The 23,778-nt window shown below is 44.2% G+C and overlaps 2 non-coding genes and 1 pseudogene across 2 annotated transcripts; 2 read left to right on the top strand and 1 right to left on the bottom strand.

The window, feature by feature from the left end:
- LOC136406531 (large ribosomal subunit protein eL31-like) overlaps nucleotides 1–23,370 on the bottom strand; it is a 35,341-nt pseudogene extending 11,971 nt beyond the window's left edge.
- LOC136407220 (small nucleolar RNA U3) lies at nucleotides 3,816–4,029 on the top strand. Its single transcript, XR_010751807.1, has one exon. It is a non-coding gene; the product is annotated as a small nucleolar RNA U3 (small nucleolar RNA).
- Nucleotides 18,741–18,816, top strand: TRNAA-UGC (transfer RNA alanine (anticodon UGC)). The gene has a single exon. It is a non-coding gene; the product is annotated as a tRNA-Ala (tRNA).
- Nucleotides 23,371–23,778: the final 408 nt, after the last annotated feature.

Below are 23,778 nucleotides of genomic sequence, written 5' to 3'. Positions count from 1 at the left end.
GGCTCTTGGCTCCTGAGATTATCATTAGAGGAGAGAGCAGAGCAGAGAGCAGAAGGAGGCCACGTGGAGGAGGCCAGGAGAAGCAGCCAAGATGGCGGAGTGCTGAGTGAGATGCCAGTTTGTGTAGAGTTTGTATCTGGGATAAGGAAGGAGATGGGGAACTGAGGAGAATAAGGCTGGTGAGCTAGAAACCTTTGATTCTAGGAAACTCGGATAAGTCAGTGGCTTTGTGAGCACTGAATGTGAGTGGGTTTTGGAGCCCAGTATGTGTTTTTACTTGCCCGCCGGGTGCAAGCTAGAATTAAAGAAAATGGCCTATCAGTTTTTGGCTCCATTGTTTCTTCACCGACTGTCCGAATCCAATGCGAACCTGTAAGAGCTGGGCTGCTTTGATGGTGGCCCTGGCCTTGGCTGCTGGCTTTACAGGGAGGACTGAAGAAGCAGATGGTCTCTTCTCCTGTGTGCCCTGATGGGGAATCAAACCTAGGACATCCACATGCCAGGCTGAAACTCTACCACTGAGCCAAATGGCCAGGGCTGGCTTACAATTTCTAATTGAACAGGTTCAAACCAACACTGTGTGTGACTTCTCAAAGTATTTGGAAGAGTGTTACCTGAGAAAGAATCATGGTAGCATTCTGTTTGCTCTGTTCCCTGAGGGAAAAGCAGGTACCTTGAGGGAAGAGGCATCCTTTGGGGTGAGTCACATACAGGATGAGAAAAGATCATTAGGAGCCACTGAGCTAACTCCCATGCCTCAGAATTGAGGGATAACTGGAACAACCAAAGACTCGACGTCACCTACTCTTTACTCTTTTTTTTCTTTCTTAACACAGGAGAGCATTTCATGTGATAGCTATTAATAAAAAGACCAGCCAGTAAATCCAGTTCCTCTTGTTTATCCCCTTCTGAAGTTGGTTATCATTCTTTCTGACAGCCAACTACAGTGAGGTAATGTTGGGCAGATAAAATGTATTATGCTCACTTTGTTAAAGAGGCCATCGCCCAGGTGATATTAATGTGTGTTGGAGATCGTTGTAACCTGGGGCTTGGTTTTGGGATTAAGCCTTTCCCACCCTTTTTGCTGTAGGGCGGTACAATCCAATCATGCCTCAGAGAAGTGACTTTGTATTAGAGACTACCCTATTTTGTATATTGGATTAAAGGTTGTGAAGCTACACTATAAAATAGGGGTAGAACGGGAACTTGCCGCTTGGTTCCTGAGGTTAGCATGAGAGAGCGGAGAGAGTAGAGCCAGCAGCTAAAGGAGGCCACGTGGAGGAGGCCAGGAGAAGCAGCCAAGATGGCGGAGTGCTGAGTGAGATGCCAGTTTGTACAGTGTTTGTATCTGGGATAAGGAAGAAGATGGGGAACTGAGGGAAATAAGGCTGGTGAGCTAGAAACCTTTGATTCTAGGAAACTCGGATAAATCAGTGGCTTTGTGAGCACTGAATGTGACTGGGTTTTGGAGCCCAGTGTGTATTTTTACTTGCCCGCCGGGTGCAAGCTAGATTAAAGACTATGGCCCACCAGTTTTTGGCTCCATGGTTTCTTTACCGACTGTCCGAATCCAGTGCGAACCTGCATGGGCCAGGCTGCTGTGATGATGGCCCTGGCCGTGATTACTGGCCTTACATTTGGCGTAGTCTGTGGCAGGATTCGATACAGATCGGCAAGGAGCCTTTGAGCAGTGGAGTAGAGGACTGGCTAGTGTTAGGGTTCCCCATGGCTGTCCTTTTGGGGATCGTAGGCTGGCTGACTTTTACAGCCATGCATGAGGAAACTGAGAGCTCTGTGAAAGAGGCTGCCTGGGACCTGCAAACCGAGCAGCAGAAGGAGTTGGAGCAAACGCAGGAGAAACCGATGCTGACCCTGGAGCTGGAGGAAATGCTGGAGGAGGAGGCCGACCAGGTGTTCGAGATTCGCCTGGAAATGGAGCAAACACTGGAGGAGGATTCAGAGGTTCGTGAGTTGCAGCTTGCCCTGGATGTTGCGGAGAGCCAGCAGCGGCAGGAGGCCGGGGCTGAAGCTGAGGCCGGGTCCGGATCTGCAAGGTCTGTGGAGCAGAAGGCTGCGGCAGACGGAGGCTCGAGCCCGGCAGCCGGAGCTGGTGTTTTCAGTTCCTCTTTGGAGGATGAGGAGAATTGGGCTGGAGTTGTGATCTGCAGTCTCCAGAAGATGGAAGCCCAGCTGGAAGGAGCACCTACTATGGCCCCGGTAGGTCTGCGATTTGGGGAAATAGGGCTGGACATGCTTTCCGGAGCAGAGATGGAAATGCTGACTGCCATTGCCACGTGCTCCTCTTTGGGACAGTGTAAGACCTGCCAGGACGGCAGGGATGAGGGGGGTGGCTGATGCCCCATGTGCGTGGACTGATTTCCTGGACTACGACTGGAGTGGGCATTGGCATTGTTGGATGGACTTACGGATTACGGATTTTGGACAATGTAAAATACCCTGATGGGGGTGAGGGGTGGCTTTGCTGGAAGCACTCCCCTGCCCCGGGAAGCTTTTCCCATGGCTAGAAAGAAGACCAAGGACATTTTGCGCTTTGGGCTAAGTGCTCAGAGACTGGTGAAATGTACCTTTGAAATTGTTGAAACTGTATGATTTTTGCTGTTGTAATCTGTGTAATGTTCTAATTTCCTTGCACAGGAATGCTGGTGATGTAAATTGTGGGTAGTAAAGTGAGCATAGGGGTGGATTGTTGGGCAGATAAAATGTATTATGCTCACTTTGTTAAAGAGGCCATCGCCCAGGTGATATTAATGTGTGTTGGAGATCGTTGTAACCTGGGGCTTGGTTTTGGGATTAAGCCTTTCCCACCCTTTTTGCTGTAGGGCGGTACAATCCAATCATGCCTCAGAGAAGTGACTTTGTATTAGAGACTACCCTATTTTGTATATTGGATTAAAGGTTGTGAAGCTACACTATAAAATAGGGGTAGAACGGGAACTTGCCGCTTGGTTCCTGAGATTAGCAAGAGAGAGCAGAGGAGAGCAGCAGAAGGAGGCCACGTGGAGTAGGCCAGGAGAAGCAGCCAAGATGGCGGAGTACTGAGTGAGATGCCAGTCTGTGTAGAGTTTGTATCTGGGATAAGGACGGAGATGGGGAACTGAGGAGAAGAAGGCTGGTGAGCTAGAAACCTTTGATTCTATGAAACTCGGATAAGTCAGTGGCTTTGTGAGCACTGAGTGTGACTGGGTTTTGGAGCCCAGAGTGTATTTTTTACTTGCCCGCCGGGTGCAAGGTAGGATTAAAGGCTTTGGCCCATCAGTTTTTGGCTCCGCTGTTTCTTTACCGACTGTCCGAATCCAATGCGAACCTGCATGGGCCGGGCTGCTTTGATGGTGGCCCTGGCCCTGATTCTTGGCTTTACAGGTAATATACATAAGTTTCCTCTCAAATAAACAGAGGAAAGAAGAGAGAGAAGACAGGTTAATGGAAGAAAATTATTACTTACACAGATGAAAATGCCGATGGTGATTCCATATTTTTACTGCACAGGGAAGAGAAACTATTGTTAAAACAGCTGCTTTTTCCATCATGAGAGCTAGGAAACTTTGAAGGGTCACACCCAGTGCTGATTTGAAACCATTCAATTAGAAATTGTAAGCCTCAATTTCAACAGAAGTTCCAAGAATTAGGTTTTTTAAATGGAATCCCCCCTAAAAAAGTATGGCTGAAATGGGTGGTTTATATTTTTTTTTATTGCTATCCACAAAATTAATACCTGAGTAAATACAGAAAAACATAAAAAAGGAAAAAAGACTAAAGAATAGATTTTAAATGTTTGTTAGAATCAGGATATATATAAGACTATACTTTCAGGGATCATTTCTATAGTTTGTTACTAGAGAAGTTTCTCTGATCGTGTAGAGTACCCGAAACCCCGAGTAGGAGTTGCAGTGTTCTCTCCTGAGCGTGAAGCCGGCTCTTGATGTTGCTTGTGCAACTGCCTTTTGCCATTGATGATCGTTCTTCTCTTCCTTTGGAAGAGTAAGAGGGAGAGAACACAGTCTGAGTGGTAAAAAAAAAAATAAAATCAGGATATATACATGTAAACAAAGCCAACAATATAGCAATATGAACAGAGAAAGGGAAAGTGCCCTATTGTTCTTCTTCCCAGGAGTAACCAGTTAGTTATTAGCTGTTGGTCAAATAAGTTTGTAAATATGATATATATGTTTGCTCGCTTATAGTTTGCATTGGGTGTGGGGGACAGGCTGTAAGCAGGCAGGGTCGTTATAACCTAAGGCTTAGGGGTTTTTTTGTGTGTTTTTTTTTTTGTTTTTGTTTTTTTGTTTTTTTTTTACAGAGACAGAGAGAGGGATAGATAGGGACAGACAGACAGGAACAGAGAGAGATGAGAAGCATCGATCATCAGTTTTTCGTTGTGATACCTTAATTGGTCATTGATTGCTTTCTCATATGTGCCTTGACCGTGGGCCTTCAGCAGACCGAGTAACCCCTTGCTTGAGCCAGAGACCTCGGGTCCAAGCTGGTGAGCTTTTTGCTCAAACCAGATGAGCCCGCGCTCAAACTGGCGACATCAGGGTCTCGAACCTGGGTCCTCAGCATCCCAGTCCAACGCTCTATCCACTGCACCACCGCCTGGTCAGGCAGGCTTAGTTTTAAAACTAAACCTTTCCCACCCTAAGTGACTTTGTATCAGAGACTTCCTTGTTTGTATATTGGATTAAAAATTCTGATTTCTACACTATAAAATGGGCAGAGGAGCCCATGCTGGAGGACAGCAGAGAAAGGCCACGTGGAGGAGAGGAGAAGCAGCCGAGATGACGAAGTGCTGAAGGAGAAGCCAGTTTGTGCAGAGTTTGTGCAGAGAGAAGGAGATGGGAAATAGGTGAATAAGGCTGGTGAGGTAGAAAACTTTGATTGTAGGAAACTAGGATAAGTCAGTGGCTTTGGGAGCCCTGAATGGAAAAGGAAGTGTTTTCCCACTGTGTGTATTTCTTGCCCGCTGGGTGTAAGCTAGGATTAAAGATGATGGCCAACCAGTTCTTGGCTCCATTGTTTCATTACCGTCTATCCGAATCAAATGTGAACCTGCGTGGGCCAGGCAGCTGTGATGGTGGCCGCGGCTACTGGCCATACATTAGCTTAGTGGACAGTTTCCACCTTCTACATCTCTCTCTGTATGTATGCAATCAAATACACATTGAGGGGCAGATATGATAAAAAAAAAATATGACTGCACTTAAGTACTTCCTTTTTGAAATTTACTTTCTCTTTTCTCATAACTACATCTTGAACATCCTTCCATGCTAGTGCTTTATAGACATACTTTATACTTTTTGACTTCTGCGTAGGGTTCCACCCAGTGGGTATAATTGCAAGTGAATATTTGAACCCAAATTTTATTTAACAATATTCTAATCATACCAAAAGGGAATTGTAGGAAATTCAGTTTCATCATAATTTCATTACATAAATACAGTATTTTCACTTTTTCATGTTCTTTTCCTGCCTCTGTTCATCTGCACACAGAGGTTTTCATTAGTCAGTCATTTAACCAAGAACTCCCTGAATCCCGCTACCTAAGGCTAGGTCTTGCCATCTCTTAGGAAGTGGACTTGGCTGGTTCTGTAAAGGATTGATAAAGCACACAGCAAGAGTCAAGCCAAAATGTCATTTTTGAGACTTTCCAGTTCCTTTGTAATTTAGAGCAATCTAAATTTAAATACAAGATAAATGCATTTAAATGCAATTTAAATGCAATCTAAATTTAAATGTCTTTCTAAAAAATAAAAAGGTTTTCATTTTTGTCAGATAGTTTTTTCAAGGGCAGAACTTATTTCCCCTTCCCGGTTCTATTCAGTCAATAGCCCATGGGTTACCTTTAATAGAAAGAAAAAGAAAAAAGGAAAGACAGATCTATAAACACCAACATGAGACATCTACTACACATTAGGTGAAGAAAGAAGTCATAATTAGTATGCATATTTTTTTTAAAAAAATAGCACATGGGAATACCAGGGATGGGTGGGGAAGTCATTGCGAGACTTAGTATCTGATAGATATGTGAATTCCAAACTGCCCTCTTGATGTTCTGCTTATCTGTCAGACCTCACCCTTACTGGACTATCACCCCTGAGACAGAGGAATTCCAAAAAGCTGACAAGCTGCCCCAAGGAGGGGCTCTGGACATACCAGAACTTTTGATTCAACACCCACATGCTCGAAGCCCCTCAAGAAGGAGCATTCCGGACATACCAGGACTTTTGCCTCAGTATCCCCTCAGGCTCTCCCAAACACTATATAACTCACCCCTAGTCTGTAACCGGCCCTCTTCTCCCCTGAGAAGTGCCCGGCAGGGTTCCTTTCTTCCTTTCAATAAAGCCTGTTACTCTGGTCTTTTGGACTCCCATAGATTCCAACATTTGGTGCCGAAACCCCGAGACAGGGTACTAACTTTCTGGACAATCCCTCTTTGCCGTCCAAACTTACAACCAGGGAAGCAATGGGCAGTGGCAGCTCGTCCCGGGCTTAATCCCTGATTCTGTTTGGATGTGTAATTGTAGGTCGATTGGCTGGCAGTCTAACCCTGTCTTGAACCCCTGCTGGACCAGAAAGGTAAGGAGTTTCTCCTCCCCTTCCCCGGTTGGCCTCCAAATTTCTCTCCAAAAACATCCCTTCCTGGTCAGACAGTTGTGACTTTGGACCCCATATCTACAGGTGGTCTGCCTCTATTCCTTTATGGACTTCTATGAAAGTCTAGGCACGCCTAGCCAGGCCACTCTCCTATGTCCCGGGATCTCAGCCTTGGGGTGACGACCTCCTGTCTGAGACTCTCTTTCTACGGAGATTTTCTCCTCTTGGAACTGTGACCGAAGGCAGGGATGCCCCCTTCTCTCACCAGTCTCCTCTACTGTGGGCTCCTCTCAGTCCAAACCATCCAGCCAGGCTCCCCTCGGAACATGGGCTCCTCCCAATCTCAGGGCTCAGAGACTACTCCTCTACTTCGGGACTCCTCTACTCCTTCGGGACTGTTCCTTTGGGCAGGGGTCCCCAAACTACGGCCCGCAGGCCGCATGCGGCCCCCTGAGGCCATTTATCCGGCCCCCGCCGCACTTCCGGAAGGGGCACCTCTTTCATTGGTGGTCAGTGAGAGGAGCATAGTTCCCATTGAAATACTGGTCAGTTTGTTGATTTAAATTTACTTGTTCTTTATTTTAAATATTGTATTTGTTCCCTTTTTTTTTTTTTTTTTTTTTTACTTTAAAATAAGATATGTGCAGTGTGCATAGGGATTTGTTCATAGTTTTTTTTATAGTCCGGCCCTCCAATGGTCTGAGGGACAGTGAACTGGCCCCCTGTGTAAAAAGTTTGGGGACCTCTGCCTTTGGGACTCACCCTACTCTCTGAGGTTCACGGTTTGGGAGGTTTCTACTCCGAGTGGCTAGCTTGTACGGATTTCCTTGAAAGTCTAAGCACCTAGCCAGGTTGCTTTCTACTACCATTACAATATCCTAAGAGATCTTGACAATTTCTGCAACCAGACGGGGAGGGCATCAGAGATTCCTTACGTGTGCAGGCTTTTATTCTCCCTCCTCTCCTGTCCATAATCTCTGTACTGCTTGTTCTACACGCAGGCTGTTTTTGGTCAAAGAAACCTCACCTAAAACCTCTGCTCCTAATCTTTCCTTCTCTGTGAACTCCCAACTCTCTCCTTCTCCTGCCTGAACCCCGGGGCACCCTTCTCTCGGGACCCCTTTCTAATTCCTCTACAAATCTCTTTCGCTCGATTCTCTTCCCTCCAAGAACCCCCTCCCTTCTCCACTGTGTTTTTCATCTCCTCCCCCCTCCTTAGAAGCTGTGGCTCTGGCTGCTCCTTCCTCCTTACAAACTGCAGTTCTGTCGCCTGACCTGTGGTGGCGCAGTGGATAAAGTGTCAACCTGAAAATGCTGAGATCGCCGGTTCGAAACCCTGGGCTTGCCTGGTCAAGGCACATAAGGAGTTGATGCTTCCTGATCCTCCCCCTTCTCTCTCTCTCTCTCTCTCTCTCTCTTCTTCTCTCTCTCCTTTCTAAATGAATAAATAAAATTAAAAAAAAAAAAACAACTGCAGTTCTGTCTGTCTCTTCTCCGACCCCTCCTCCCTCCTTACAAACTGTGACTGTGCCTCTTTCCTCCTCACCCGCTTCCCTCTCCTCAGAGCTCTAAATATTTTTTGACTCCTCTGACCACGTGGCACTTTACCCTCCTCCTCCTCTTGCAGATTCTGACCCTCCTTCTTTCCATCCAGCTGTTCACACTGTACATCCATCTGCTTTCTCTCTTCCTCCCCTCTATGCTGACAACTCCCTGCCATCTCGAAAAACTTAAAAAAACAGAATTGTATATTAAGCTGTGTGAATAAGTAATCCATCTTATCTTTTTGTTTGTCAGAAAATATCTCTAGTATAATTTGAATTGAAACAAGTAAAGTGTGCTCATTTAAATTCCTTAATTTATAACTTTTATGTAAAGTCTTTGTTTAATGTGTAACTGTGTCTGTTTCTAAGGCCTTAAACCAATAATTACCCACCTCTTAAACCAGGCTTAGTCATCCCCACAGACTCTCCCTGCAATAGCCCCATCCTTCCTGTTCAAAAACCTTCAGGGGCTTATCGCTTCATACAAGCCTTATACCTAATCAATGAGGCAGTAATTCCCCTCCATCCAGTAGTCCCTAATCTCTACAGGTCCTAGACCTCAAGAATGCCTTTTTTACCATTCTTCTACACCCTGACTTTTACTTTCTGTTTACCTTTATCCAGACACTAATGCAGCCCAGCAATTTACGTGGACTGTCTTACCCCAGGGGATCAAAAACAGCCCACACCTGTTTGGGCAGACACTAGCTCAGGATTTAGCAGCATGCAATCTCAAAACTAGTACTCTTACAATATGTAAATAACCTACTTCTCTACAGCCCCTCCCTGCCTGCCTCAAGGAGACACACCACCACCCTTCTTAACTTCCTCGCCACGAAGGGATATCGTGTCTTCTCTGCTAAGGCTCAACTTCATTCTCAGTTTGTAGTCTAGCTGGGCATCGCCTTAACCCTCACCACCTGAAGTCTCACCCTAAATCGAATTCAGACCCTCCGCAGTCTCCAACCACCTACCACCACAAATCAAATCTTTTCTTTCCTCTGTCTAATAGGCTTCTTTAAACACTGGATTTCCAATTTTGCTCTCTTAGTCAAGGCCCTCAGTGAGATCTTCTGAGCATGCTTTTAAGGTCTATAATGGCTAAGGAAGTAACAGAAAAGGCAAATAAGGCCAAAAAGAGGTCAGGAAATACCAGCTTTTGGCATATGCTCTTAAAGGCTCCAGCACCCTAAAGGGCTTCATAGGATTCCATCAGGGCCCTGCTCCAGAGTGGAAAGAAAGGTCATTGAACTGAAGCCTGCCAGGCTTCCCGGCCCCACCGGTTGACATGTCTGTGCTGTGGAAAGAGGGACACGAGAAGGTAAGCTGCCCCCTTTCACCATGGAGGGAGGGTTCAGTCTCTTCTAGCCCTGCTCCAGCTACTTGTGACCTGACCTTGCCCAGCATGCTGGGAATTGCCACTGAAGGCCCAAGGACATTGTTCACGAGCCTAAGGTATTTCATCTAAGTAGCAGATAAACTGATCTTGTTTCTTGTAAACACAAGGGCCATCTACTATGCCTTCCTCAAAGATCTCTACTATTTATCCCTCAAAGATCTCTACTGTGGGTACTGACAGTTTGATTTTGTTACTTTATTTAATGTGTAGTGTCTCTGTTATTCCTCTTGTCTCAATGCCCCATGCCTATTGTAGGCTGGGACCTGCTGCTAATCCCAGCGAGAAGCAGTGGCCACTAGTACTTAAACTCTAACTGCAAAGTGTAGAAATGTAACCACCCATTCCCTAAGTACTTGCAAGATTTACAGGTCACTCAGCAAACTGTTCAAAGACTGTCCAAGAGGCACTTCCAGCATTACATCATCCAAGGACTGACGTTCACGTGGACAGGTTCACACACCGTAATCCTGACAACTCAATCCCACTGCACCTCTCAACCTACCTCACCCAATCAGGGACTTTCTACTCATATGGGACCAACACCTATATGTGTCTCCTTACTAATTGTACAGAAACCTGTACCCTAACCTATCTCACCCCAAATATCAACTTAATCCCACCCCATGAGCCTCTTTCAATTCCTAATACACTACCCGTCAATCTAAGAACCAAATGAGCTGTACAGGTAATTTCTCTTCTTATTGCTTTAGGAAACTCTACAAAAGTAGGTCTAGGGGCAAGGGGACTGGCCACTTCCCTGTCTTATTCCTACTCTCTCTCTCTCTCTCTCTCTCTCTCTCTGAAGCCTAGCGAATTTGTATACATGGAATCAGTGGTTTCACACAAACTGGGTGTCTTGACTATTGCCTTTCATTAGTCCACTCACTCTCCTATTTATTTTTCTAACTTTTGGACCCTGCCTCTTACATTTGTTCACTAGTTTCTTACAGACCCACATGCAGACCTTCGCCAATCAGAAAATTGAAAATATCTACCTAACCCTACACATCAACCCTGAAACCTGCCCTCACAAAACAGAAAAATCTGAAACTCTATATCAGCAAACCTCCTAAATCTTATCTTTCAACCCCTACACGTCCCCTAACCCTAAAGCTCTCCCATATCCTTGAAGAACTAGGAGAATGAAGAGCATTCACCTCTTAACGCTTCTCAATCTTGTTACTTTCACATAGTAAGGGGACAAGATCGCTGAGTCTTCTTGGTGGAAGAAGAGCCTACAAATGGACCTGAAACATTTCTTTTAGCTCAAGCTAACTGCTCTCTCTCCAGGGCTGCCAGGAAAGAATATCTCTAACTTTACCATGGAAGAACTTTCACCCCCTGCTATACAACCCTCCTTATCTCTGCATTTCTAATCTCCAAATACTTGCTGCCTTCTTTATCAAGTTCCTACAGGCCCAGATGAGAGAAATCTCTAGGATTACCTACAATCAAATGCTCCTACACTCCTATTCCCCAATACCCCAAAAAGAACTTCACAAGGGAAATATCAAATAGGTAGGGATGACAGCAGGAAGAAGCCGCCCCTCAGCCCGAGAAGTTCCCTCTGAATGTTCTCCAAACCCTTTTCCTTTTAAACCACATATATTTAGTCCTTCTAAAAACTTACACCAACAGGTTCCCTGTCTCTAAAAATCTACACATGTCCTCCCGTTCGAGAGGAACCAGACCAGCACGTCTCATGAGGCTCATCCAGGAGACCATGTATCACCATGTCACCCTGTCCAATCAGCACTCGCAACAAGCAACTAAAAATTATTACCTCGCAAAATTTTTTTACTTTCTCACCCAGGTTTTCGAGGACATCGCCTGGTTCAGACCTCACAGCATGGAAATTGACAACCTCCTTAACTGGATGAGGAACTTGGCTTGGCAAAGTTCTTTTCTTGAGTTCTCTCCAGAAGAAGCAATAATTTTCCAATTTTTTTCTCCCCTTTCTCCTCATCACCCCTTACCGTATATTATAAAATTAATAACTGCCTTTCTTTTATATGTAACCACAGAGTTGAGAAATGATAGATACAGGGATTCCAAACTGACCTCTTGATGTTCTGCTTATCTGTCAGACCTCACCCTTACTGGACTATCGCCCCTGAGACAGAGGAATTCCAGAAAGCTGACAAGCTGCCCCAAGGAGGGGCTCCAGACATACCAGGACTTTTGCCTCAGTATCCCCTCAGGCTCTCCCAAACACTATATAACTTGCCCCTAGTCTGTAACCGGTGCTCTTCTCCCCTGAGAAGTGCCCGGCAGGGTTCCTTTCTTCCTTCCAATAAAGCCTGTTACTCTGGTCTTTCGAACTCCCATGGATTCCAACAGTATCCATTGCGTTGTGATAGTATTTAGCAAACTGGTCATTTTACTTCATTGTGTGCTCAGTTCCTTTGGGCCAGGCAGGAAATGGACTGGTTTTTCCTGCAGAATCCCCAGGCCACTGAGGCCCTACAAGATATATCAAGTGCAGAAGCTGCAAACACGTCACTCTTACCACTAAAAATAAAGATAGACTCGAGGGCCTGGATTATAATGAGAACAAAGTTGGGATGTTAAATTCCTTGTAGGTATTTTATTTTCTGAGAAAATATATGTTATGAAATTATTTAATTGGCTTAAAAAAAGAAATTAAATGGCTTATCTATTTAGAAAACTCAAGAATGGATATTAAATACTATTTTAGTATTAAAATGCTTATGAGGCATTTAAAACTATATATCAGACTACAAAAATTAAAATTTGAATAATTATTTTATTTATTTATTTATTTATTTTGAGAGAGAGAGAGACAAGATGGAAGAGAGATGAGAAGCATCAACTCATAGTGGCGGTATCTTAGTTGTTCATTGATTGCTTCTCAGGCATACCTTTGGAGGACTGGGGAGGGTGTTCCAGCTGAGCCAATGACCTTTGGGCTCAAGCTAACAACCCTGCACTCAAGCCGGATGAGCCCATGCTCAAGCCAACAACCTCGGGGTTTTGAATCTGGGTCCTCGTGTCCCAGGTCAATGCACTATCCACTGTGCCACCACCTGGTCAGGTGGACCACATTTTCTTTATCTGTTTATTAGTTGATGAACATTTGGGTTGTTTTCATCTTTTGGCTTTATGATTAATTCTGCTATGAACATTCTTTTACAAGTTTTTGTGTGGACATGTGTTTTCATTTCTCTAGATGGGAGTGGGGGGTCTGAAGTCTTTACAGGAGACGACACACTTGAAGTGAGTTGGGAAGAGCATTGAGCTTGTTCTCTCCAAGTGAGTCTTACTCTTGATTTAGTTTTCCAGTGTACATATGATCCTCCACTTAGGATGGGCTTACATCCTGAACCCATCGTAAGTTGAAAATATTGTAAGTCAAATGCACTTAACATACCTAACCTACTGAACATATAGCTTAGCCTGGCCGGTTTCTGCTGAAGGTGTATCGTTTTCTCACCATTATAAATTTAAAAAAAAAACTATGTTGGGGACCGGTTGTCTAAGGGGATGGCTAAGGAAGTACTTTCAACGCTTCTATGCTCATTAAGTGTCATCTGCATGTTCTCTCCGTGTCTGCATGGATTTTCTCAGAGACTCCATTTCCTCCCACATGCCAGAGATGTGCACATGAGCTGAGTGTCGTGTCTACATTGTCCCTGTCTAGTGAGTGTGGGTGGGTGCAAGTGGCCTCTGATGGAAGGGCTACCTGTCCAGGGTGAGTACCTCCGTGGCCCTGAGCTTCCTTCCGGGAGGGACTCTGACCACTCTTGACCCTGAGGTGGAATCAGCTGGTTGGAAAATAATAATCTTACTTGTTTATATTCATCTTTCTTAAATGTACGCACAGCTCCCATTTATTTCAGTGGTTACAGTTACAAGTGTTCGGGGTTTTTGTTTAGAAGTTTGATATTTCCGTGACCAGGACTATACCACAGGAACTTAACTCTTGTTTATACCAATTAGCCTCTGGTACAGTTGGTTTCCTTACATGTCATTTCACTTAGAGTAGCAGCTTCCAAGAACCGATCGACACGGTTAAGTGAGGACTCACTGCATACCACTACTACCACAAAAGTCTGCTACTTTTACTCTACTGAGACGTGTCATTTAGGAGGGGTAATTTCTTCAATACCTGGTTTATCAGTAGGGATCGATTACTGAACATTAAATTTAGAGTTTGAATCGTATCCCATCACTCAGTAGCTGTGTACCTTGGCCAAATCCCAATCACTCTGAGTCTGTTTCCGTAACTGTATAATGGATTCAGTAATACCTACTTTCTATGGTAATTACAAGGATTAAATGAACCATCATCTGATAAATACCTGCGAGTGCCTGGCCAAAACAGAACCTGAAAATAGTAGTTTGATTTTGTGCCAGAAGACTGCGAGAATGGAACAATGGGATACAGAACAGGTGGGACCGTATTAGTGAAGGAGAGAAGCCAGCAGTGGTCAGGTGTTTACTAACAGGAAGTTTTGGCCAGGGCTCTGAATGGGGGTTTTACAATGAGGGAGGAAGTGCCAGAAATAAGGGGGGAGGTGGACAGAGGCCGAATCAGCCCAGCCTTATTCTGCCAGGCCAACTGCAGCAGTGAGGCCTCCAGGGGAGCACGTGTCACTTAGTTCTGTGACTCTCTCCTGCGTTGTCAGGGGATTGCCAGGAAAGCTTCTGACTTGGCCTGAACACTGGGTCAACCTAAACTTGGGACTCAGGACACTCAGTGGCACCTTGCCTCCCCATTCCGCTATGCTCTGCAGCATGGAGTCTAGTCCTGAGTGGGCATGAAGGCCCACTAGCCCTCAGACACAAAACGAGGTGCTCTGTGAAATGGAAAGAGATCTTTCTGCCTTGCAGGGCCAACAGTTCACCCCAGAGAAAAATGTGCCTTTTAGCCGCTTCATCACACAAAAGCAGCTTTGTTGCTGCCCAGTAACCTGTGGCCTCCGGGGATGCTGTGCAGGCCTGCCGTGATCCAGCAGGGAACATGCAGTCCTTTGATAGTCGTTCTTTATCCCGGCCCCTAAATCACAGTAACAAACACAAAAAGCATGGCTCAAGCAAACACAGTCTGACTCCGGGTCTGACCCTGAAATGAAGACCCACCTCCATGGGGAGAAGCACTGGCTTCCTTAGAAATTCAAAGAAACAAGAACTTTGGGGCCTAGCACACAGCTGCACTTACATCAGTCACTCAGACAAAATAGCAGCAGGGAAAATTTGTTACAGACAGAGGCCTTTCTGAGCCACGCCTCTTCCTGTGCTTTATATATATAACTCACATACAACTTCATAGGCTTTTGTGTATTTTTTTTTAATTTGTGGGTTTTTATTTATTTATTTTTTAATTTATTCATTTTAGAAAGGAGAGAGAGAGGGAGAGAGAGAGAAGAGAGAGAAGGGGAAGGAGCAGGAAGCATCAACTCCCATATGTGCCTTGACCAGGCAAGCCCAGGGTTTCGAACAGGCAACCTCAGCATTTCCAGGTCGACGCTTTATCCACTGCGCCACCACAAGTCAAGCATTTTTGTGTATTTTTTTGTGTGAAATTCACATCACATAAAATTAGCCATTTTAAAATGAACAATTCAGTGGCATTTAGTGCATTCACAATCTTTTGCAACCACTATCTCTACCTAGTTCCAAAACATGCACATCACCCCAGAATAAACCCTATTTGTGCCTGACTGGTGGTGGTGCAGTGGACACAGTGTTGACCTGGGACACTGAAGTCCCCAATTCCAAACCCCAAGGTCACTGGTTTGAGCGTGAAATCATCAACATGATCTCATGACCACTGGCTAGAGCCCAAAGGTTGCTGGATTGAAGCCCAAGGTTGCTGGCTTGAAGCCCAAGATCACTGGCTTGAGCAAGGGTTCAATGGCTGAGCTGGAACCCTCCATTCAAGATACATATGAGAAGCAATCAATGAACAACTAAAGTAATGCAACTGCTAGTTGATGCTTCTCATCTCTCTTCCTTCCTACCTCTCTCACTCTCTTTCTCTCACAAAAAAAGTTGTGTTATGTTTAAATAAAAAAAATTAATAAAAAAGTAGCCTGACCTGTGGTGGCACAGTGGATAAAGTATCGACTGGGAATGCTGAGGTCGCTGGTTTGAAACCCTGAGCTTGCCTGGTCAAGGCACATATGGGAGTTGATGCTTCCTGTTCCTCCCCCTTTCTTTCTCTCCCTCTCTTCTCTCTCTCTCTCATTCTCTCTATTCTCTAAAATGAATAAATAAAATCTTTTTTAAAAATAATAAAAAACTAAAAATAAATAAAAAGTAAAATAAAAAAATTAATAAAAAATATATAATGTTGGCTTTTGATGAGTGAAATCTGCAAAGTAAGTTTTCTAACATCATGGAAATGTTAGGCTTGTAATGTCATGAGTCTATGGCAGAGGATTTCTCTCCTTCCAGCCAGACTAAGCCACAAAGTCACTTAAGGTTAGTTTCATGCATTAAGTGAAGGGAGAGGAAGGTTCTTGTGCACCACAGGACACCCAGGTACTTCCCATAGAAGGACACTTGCCAGATGACCTCAATGTGCAGATAAAGCTGGTGACCAAGATGCTAATCTTCAGAGCACTTTTCCTGGGAGACACTGGGATGAGCTGAAAGAAGGAGTACTGTATGACCCAGGTAGGCATGCCCCTCAGATCCACATCCCGGTTCACTGTTATTCCACACCATGAGGATTTCTTTGGCACTGGGATGGGCAGGACCCCGGAGAGACAACAGAGCCCTGGCAAACCCATCATTTGACAGCACTAAGTGGACAGGGGAAGTTCATGGCACATTCCAGGGATGGAAACACCTAATGATTCTACGTTTCCAAACAGCATACATAGGACAGATTCTACCTTCTCTTGTCAGTAGTTTGGAAAAGTGTCAAAAGTACCACAGTAGGAAAGGCCTAAGAAAGGTGGAGAAAAGGGCAAGAAAAATAGAGAAGAGGAGGTGTGGGAACCAGAAGATGTGCTTCTACAATCCAAGGCAAACCAGGCAGCCCGTTGACCCAGCTTCTAAACCTGTTTTTATTTTACGTGAAAATGCCAACTGAGCTATTTTCAGTGCCTGAAACAGAGGCTCCACGGAGTCATCCTCAGTGCCCAGGGCCGATGCACGCAAACCAATTGAGCCATGGCTATGGGACAGGAAGAGAGAGAGACAGAAGGGGGAGAGGAAGGGTGGAGAAGAAGATGGTCGCTTCTCCTGTGTGCCCTGATGGGGAATCGAACCTGGGACATCAACATGCCAGGCTGACACTCTACCACTGAGCCAACTGGCCAGGACTCAGTTAGATTTGACCACCTGCTTTTTTTTCAAAATTCTATCCCCTTTCAATGGCTGATCTTTTTTATTCTCTTTGAATTCATGGGTTTATATCCTTTTTAATCCTTTAATGCCATTTTAGCAGACTTTGGGGAGGGAATCAAGACAAAGGCATGTGGTCAATCTGTGAATTATCATCTCAAGTTCAGTCCTTTATTAATGTTCCCCCCAAACACACACACACACATGCACCACACTTGCACCCACTTTAATAAGTGCCCTTACAGTTTAGCTTCCACTCAGGTAAGTATAGTTTGAATATGGTATAACATATGCATGTATTTTAAACTTTTACCATAATGGTATTGTACTAGAAATCTCATTCTGTTTCTCACTTTCTCAAAACTGTTTTCAGCTTCCTCCACTTTGATAGTTTAATCCTTCTGATTGCTGCATGAAGGTTGCCTCCAACTTTTTGCTACCATGTTTTAGAATTTGATAAACATTTTAGCACATCCTGTACACCAGAAAATTCTTTTCTGTATGTATCCAGGAAGAGAGAGCTGGGACATACGATTCACACATTAAATTTATTAAATATTACCAGATTTCTCTCCAAAATGGTTATGGCAGTTAAAATTTCTCAGAGCCCCTGATGTTGTTTTTTGTTTTGTTTTGTTTTGTTTTTTGTTATTTGGTGTTTTTTTTAATTTTTATTTATTAAAGAAAGGGAGAGAGAGAGAAAGAGAGAGAGAAAAAATATCGATTTGTTTTTCCAGTTGATATGCATCAATTGGTTGATTCTTGTATGTTCCCTGACCTGGGATCAAACCTGCAACCTTCGCATATTGGAACAACACTCTAACCAACTGAGTGAGCTACCCTGCCAGGACACCCTGACATCTGAATTGTGACTCTCCCAAAGGAGGATATAACAGGCAGCATCTCTCAAATTTATATGACCACAGAACTCTTTCTTTGAAAAACACCATGAGCCTTTAGAGTCTCCCAATACATGGGGGTTCTAGCAAAGATTACCCAGGACTGAGGAGCAGCATGCTGTTTTGGGAATGGGGGACATCAGTAGCTGTAAATCCAGCTATTTGCAATTAAACAGAGTCATTCTGTAGAACCTCTACTGCATAGGAAATTCTTATTTGCTGGCTAACCCAACATGTTATTTTTCTGTTAACTGAAAAATGTAAAGATGTTCTTAATACTTCGCTACATTGTTTTCTGGTAGAAATCAAAACTAACTATGGAATTTTTCTCCAAAGCCATGGGCAACTGAGACTCAGTGGTTAAAGTTGTGACTTTTTCTGTAAAACACAGGCATCTGTTCACAAACTGCTGGTAAGAATGCAAAGACTAACTAACACTCAGTTCTGACAGGCAGATAACCCCACAGTGGTATCAAGAAAAGAACTGATTGTAAAACTTCAAAATTAAAAGCAGTAAATTAAAAGTAGTAACTAGGCCTGACCTGTGGTGGCGCAGTGGATAAAGCATCGACCTGGAAATGCTGAGGTCGTCGGTTTGAAACCCTGGGCTTGCCTGGTCAAGGCACATATGGGAGTTGATGCTTCCAGCTCCTCCCCCCCTTCTCTCTCTCTGTCTCTCTTCTCTTTCTCTCTCTGTGTCTCTCCCTCTCCTCTCTAAAATGAATTAAAAAAAACAAACTAAAAGTAGTAACTAGATTTCAAAGGTAAAATGGCTTTGAAAATGAAAATAAATAAATAAAGGCTAGTCCAAAGAAAGTCTATATTACTGTAACCATTAAATAAATAAATCTGAAATTAAAATGTAACCTCTGGGCAGACAGGACCCAATCTACTTAGCTCACTAAGGTCTAGCCCAATGCCTGGCACAGAGGAGACACAATAAATATCCTCATGAAGAAATAAATGGAGGCCCTGGCCGGTTGGCTCAGCGGTAGAGCATCGGCCTTGCGTGCAGGGGACCCGGGTTCGATTCCCGGCCAGGGCACATAGGAGAAGCGCCCATTTGCTTCTCCACCCCCCCCCCTTCCTCTCTGTCTCTCTCTTCCCCTCCCGCAGCCAAGGCTCCATTGGAGCAAAGATGGCCCCGGCGCTGGGGATGGCTCCTTGGCCTCTGCCCCAGGCGCTGGAGTGGCTCTGGTCGCGGCAGAGCGACGGCCCCGGAGGGGCAGAGCATCGCCCCCTGGTGGGCAGAGCATCGCCCCCTGGTGGGCAGAGCGTTGCCCCTAGTGGGCGTACCGGGTGGATCCCGGTCGGGCGCATGCGGGAGTCTGACTGTCTCTTCCCGTTTCCAGCTTCAGAAAAAAAAAAAAAAAGAAAGAAAGAAATGGAAAAAAAACAGCTACTTTTATTTCAAGAGCTTGATAGTGGAAGATTGGGGTTAAGAATTTAAAGGTGCCTGACTGGTGGTGGCGCAGTGGATAGAGCATTCACCTGGGATGCTGAGGTCCCAGGTTAGAAACGCCAAGATTACTGGCTTGAGCGAGCACAGGCTCACTGTCTTGAGGTTGGGCTCATCAACCTAATCCCATGGTCTCTGGCTGGCTTGAGCCAAAGGTCACTGACTTGAAGATCAAGTTCACTGGCTTGAGCAAGGGGTCACTGGCTCAGCTGGAGCCCCTGGGGCAAGGCACATATGAAAAGCAATCAATGAACAACTAAATGTCCTGAAACTACGAATAGATGCTTCTCTTCCCTCTCCCTTCCTGTCTGTCTGTTGCTAAATAAATAAATAAGTAAAAGAGAATTTCAAGGTACTGTATACAGTGATACCTCGGTTTTCATCAATAATCCATCTGAAAGTAATCAGTGACATCTAAAACCAACGAAAAATGAGGCAATTATTTCCATGTGAATCAATATAAATCCAATTAATTCGTTCTAGACCAGCGGTTATTTAAAAATGTATTGTATAATAAATATGTATTTTCCGATGTCTTTAGGCGACCCCTGTGTTTTGGTCGTTCGACCCCTGCTGGGGTTGCGACCCACATGTTGAGAACCGCCCTTCTAAACACTCCAAAATACATTACACTGAATACTGTATACACAGTAATCACTTACATGTGATTGTAGTATTAGCACTCGCAATCAATTAAAAAACACAAAAACACTGAAAAGCAATGGAATTGTTTGGCTAGATGCGCAAGGTGATGCTCACACAACAAGAAACAATTCCACACTGAGCAGGAGAACGTGAGTCATCTTTTGTTTTCACAAAATTAGCAGCGAGGTCACTTGGGTACACTGACGAAATCTGAGGCAACCATCGAAAACTGAGACAAAAATTTCGAGGAAAAAATTGTTGAAAACCAAAACTGACAATAACCAAAGTCAACGAAAACCGAGGTATTACTGTATAGATATTATAGATATCATAAACATATCTATGAAAAAATATTCCCTCATACCACATATGAATATTTTAGATAAGAGTCAGGCTACACCACCTTTTTTCTGGGGTTATGGAAATATAATGTGCACCTACTGGAGTAACTCCGGTCTTCTTTTCTGGGAACTGACCACCCCTTCCACAGGTGTAAATTCCTGGAAGCAATATTTCTGCGGCATGACTCTATGTCCTGGCTATTAGATCAAGTTGGAAATGGAGCTCAAGATGTACCAATCAGATTCTTTCTTCTGGAAATTTGATGTTGAGTAGTGAAAACCTACAATAGATGGTCTAGACCAGTGGCTCTCACCTGAGGTGATTTTTGCCCCCAGGCATATTGGCAGACATTTTGATTGTAACAACGGGGCAGCGGAGAGGCTAGGTGTTACGGCATCTCATAGGTGAGGCCAGGGATGCTGCTAAACATCCTACCGTGCACAGGCCCACCCTCACCACAAAGAATTTTCTGGCCTAAATGATAATAGTGTGAGGCTGAGAAACTTTGCATTAGTGTGAGATGCTGAAAAGACATGTGTAACTCAGTTGCCTGGGGCCACCAGCTGTCTACCCTCCACATCCAAGGGAAACAGATAGAGTCAGCCCGTAGAGAGGAAAAAGGAAGAAGTTGTACAGAGAGGAGCTTAGATACAGAAAGTTTTTCAGTTCCTGATCCCAGTTCCATCCAGACCTGACTACATTTTGGCCCCTTTATCCTTCCAATGTATTCTCCTTTTATACTTATGATAGCCAGACATGGCTTTTGTTAATTAAAACCAAAGTAACTTAAATTAATACAAGAAACATTAAAGTAATGATTTTACAGTAACATAAGAGACATTGAGGCCCATGTAGCTTGGAGATCATTCTAGTCTTCTAGGATGGAACCAATAAATAAGATGAAATAATCCATTATCATTATTTTTCTTTGACAGACATGTTGTTTCCCCACAACTTCTTTATGATTAGGTGCTAGATTGAGTTGAAGATTTTTGAAGGGGAAAGGAGGCTAGAACATGCCCACATTTTGCTTATGAGTCTTCTGAGAATAAAGACACTAGGTTCAACTGCTTTGCTACTACACTGAGCCCCACCCCACTCATCAACTCCTATCATTATATACATAGCTCCATAGAGCTGCTACTAATGATGCTTGCTTATGATTTCTATTTTGTATATTATTTCGTAGTTTCAAGAACCTCATCAGTCTTGGTACTGATTTCATTTCTCTATAATCAGGAATTCAATAAAAATTGTGATATAGAGCATTGGCCCAGTGTGCAGACATCCCAGGTTCGATCCCTGGCCAGGGCACACGGGAGAAGTGACCATCTGCTTCTCCACCCTCCTCCCTCTCTCCCTGCTCTCTCTCTCTCTACCTCCTGCAGCCAGTGGCTCAACTGGTTCAAGCATCAGCCCCACGCACTGAGGATGGCTCAGTTGGTCTGAGTGCATCAGCCTCAGGTGCTAAAAATAGCTCGGTATGAGCATCAGCCCCAGACGGAGTTGTCGGGTGGATCCCAATCAGGGTAATTGTGGGAGTCTGCCTCACTATCTCCCTCTTCTCACCTAAGAAAAAGAAAAAGGGTAATATAAAAAATTAAAAAGAAATAAAAAAGAAAATAAACAAAAAGAAATAAAAAATAGAAAAAGGTAATGTAGAGTAATGTGGTAATATAGAGTAGAAGAATTTAATCCAAATTGGGAATTAAAGATCCTGGACGAAGTTACATCTGTACTGAGAATTCTAACAAGCAGGAGAAAGCCAGGTCAAGTAAAAGGATAGAGAAGAACATTGCAGACAGAGGGAAAAGTATGTCCTGAAGGGAAAGGGCTTGGTGGATTCATGAAATGCAAACACGTTTAGAGCAGCTCTGCTAATTCTCTGTTAGCTCTCAGCTCCATTCCTAGGGGACTGAGTTACAAATCACACTGCCCAGATCCCTCTGCCCACTGGTTTCTGGAGAAGTTCTTCCGATAGAAAGCATTGGTGGATGACTGGAGGCAGGAGGGAAACACCATGTTTCCACTGTTGGTAGCATCCCCAGTTGTGGCAGCAATAGCACCAGTGAGCAGGGACTCCTTGGCTCCAGCAGCAGTGGTGGCAGTGGTCACCTCCACCACGTCACTGGCTCTAGCAGTGGCAGTAATTGCAGTGGTTGTCCTGAGCAGCATAACAATCATGAGCATTGGATAATAACATTTCCCCTCCTGCTCCAGACTAGAGTTTCAGGAGGTTCATAACCATTTCTGGGTAACCTTATCTTCTTGCCTCTCTGGGCCTCTGAAGCTTTGAAAACAATGCCCTATACTGCCTCTGTTTAATACCTAGAGTGGTTTCTGTTTTTCTGACTGGACATGACTAAGACAGCGATGAACCATAAAATTTGATGAGGGGTGGAGAAGCAGTGTGGTGAGAGATTTAGTTGACTAGGTAATTGAGGGACAGGTCACTCAAGCTCATCTTAGGAAATGATCGAGTGTTTGGACTTTATTCTAAGAGCAATGGCAACCCAAAAGCTTTTTTTTTTTCAAAGGCATTTTTATAACTTTTACTATAAGCAGTTAGTTCTCATTCACATTAAATGTTTGTAGACATTTTAAAATTGATTTTACAGAGAGAGGAGAGAGAGAGGGAAGGGGAAGTGAGAAGTATCAACTCATAGCTGCTTCACTTAGTTGTTCATTGCTTGCTGGTTGTATGTGCCTTGACCAGGCAAGCCAAGGGTTTCAAACCCGTGACCTCAGCATTCCAAGTCAATGCTCTATCCACTGTGCCACTACAAGCCAGACTGTTTGTGTATTTTCAAAGGTGGTGACAGGCATGTAGGTGACCTATGTATAGAACTTGTTGGTGAATCTTCATCCTCATTATGTTTTCTGGACAACTGCACCAGATACAGTATGGGATATTCTTTATTCCTTTTGGCCCAGATAGGCTTTGCTGAGCCTGGTGCCAATGTGTACATCTAGAGTTCCCATTTCCTTTGTGGCAAATTTCCAGATCTCTCTGAGTGCCTGAGGGGCATACTTCTTGAAACCTACTCCATGAATGAGCTTGTGACTGTTGATGCATTTGTTCTCTCTGGTCACATTCTCACTGATGGCAGAATGGCCCTTCTTCTTCTTGCCACCCTTCTTTGTGGGAGCCATTATGCTGGGCCCACCTTAGAAAGCTGGAGACACATGAAAGATTTTAAAGACATGATCAACTCACTCAGTTTTAATTTTCATGAAGATCACTTAGGCTATAATATAGATAACAGATTTGAAACATCTAAATTGAAGGTCAGGAGTCCAATTAGGACGCTGCAATTATCTGGGAGGAAATTTGATGGTGGTCTATTCTAGGGTAGCAGCAGTGAGTTTGAAGGGAAGGATTAGAAGGCTTTTTATGATGTAGAATGGCCAGGACTGAATGGGGTATTATGGTAGACTAAAGACAGCTACAAATTCATTGACTCTCTTCCTGTTGATAGGTGGATTCTATAGCTTCTCTGTTTTGTTTTGGTTTTTTTGGCTTCTGGTTTTTCTTTTATTACTTAGTTAGGTACACAATTT

Source organism: Saccopteryx leptura, chromosome 5, assembly GCF_036850995.1.
Source record: "Saccopteryx leptura isolate mSacLep1 chromosome 5, mSacLep1_pri_phased_curated, whole genome shotgun sequence".
NCBI classification, from domain to species: Eukaryota; Metazoa; Chordata; class Mammalia; order Chiroptera; family Emballonuridae; genus Saccopteryx; species Saccopteryx leptura.
Note: the sequence above shows the minus strand (reverse complement) of the source record. Positions and strands in the feature narration are given on the sequence as shown.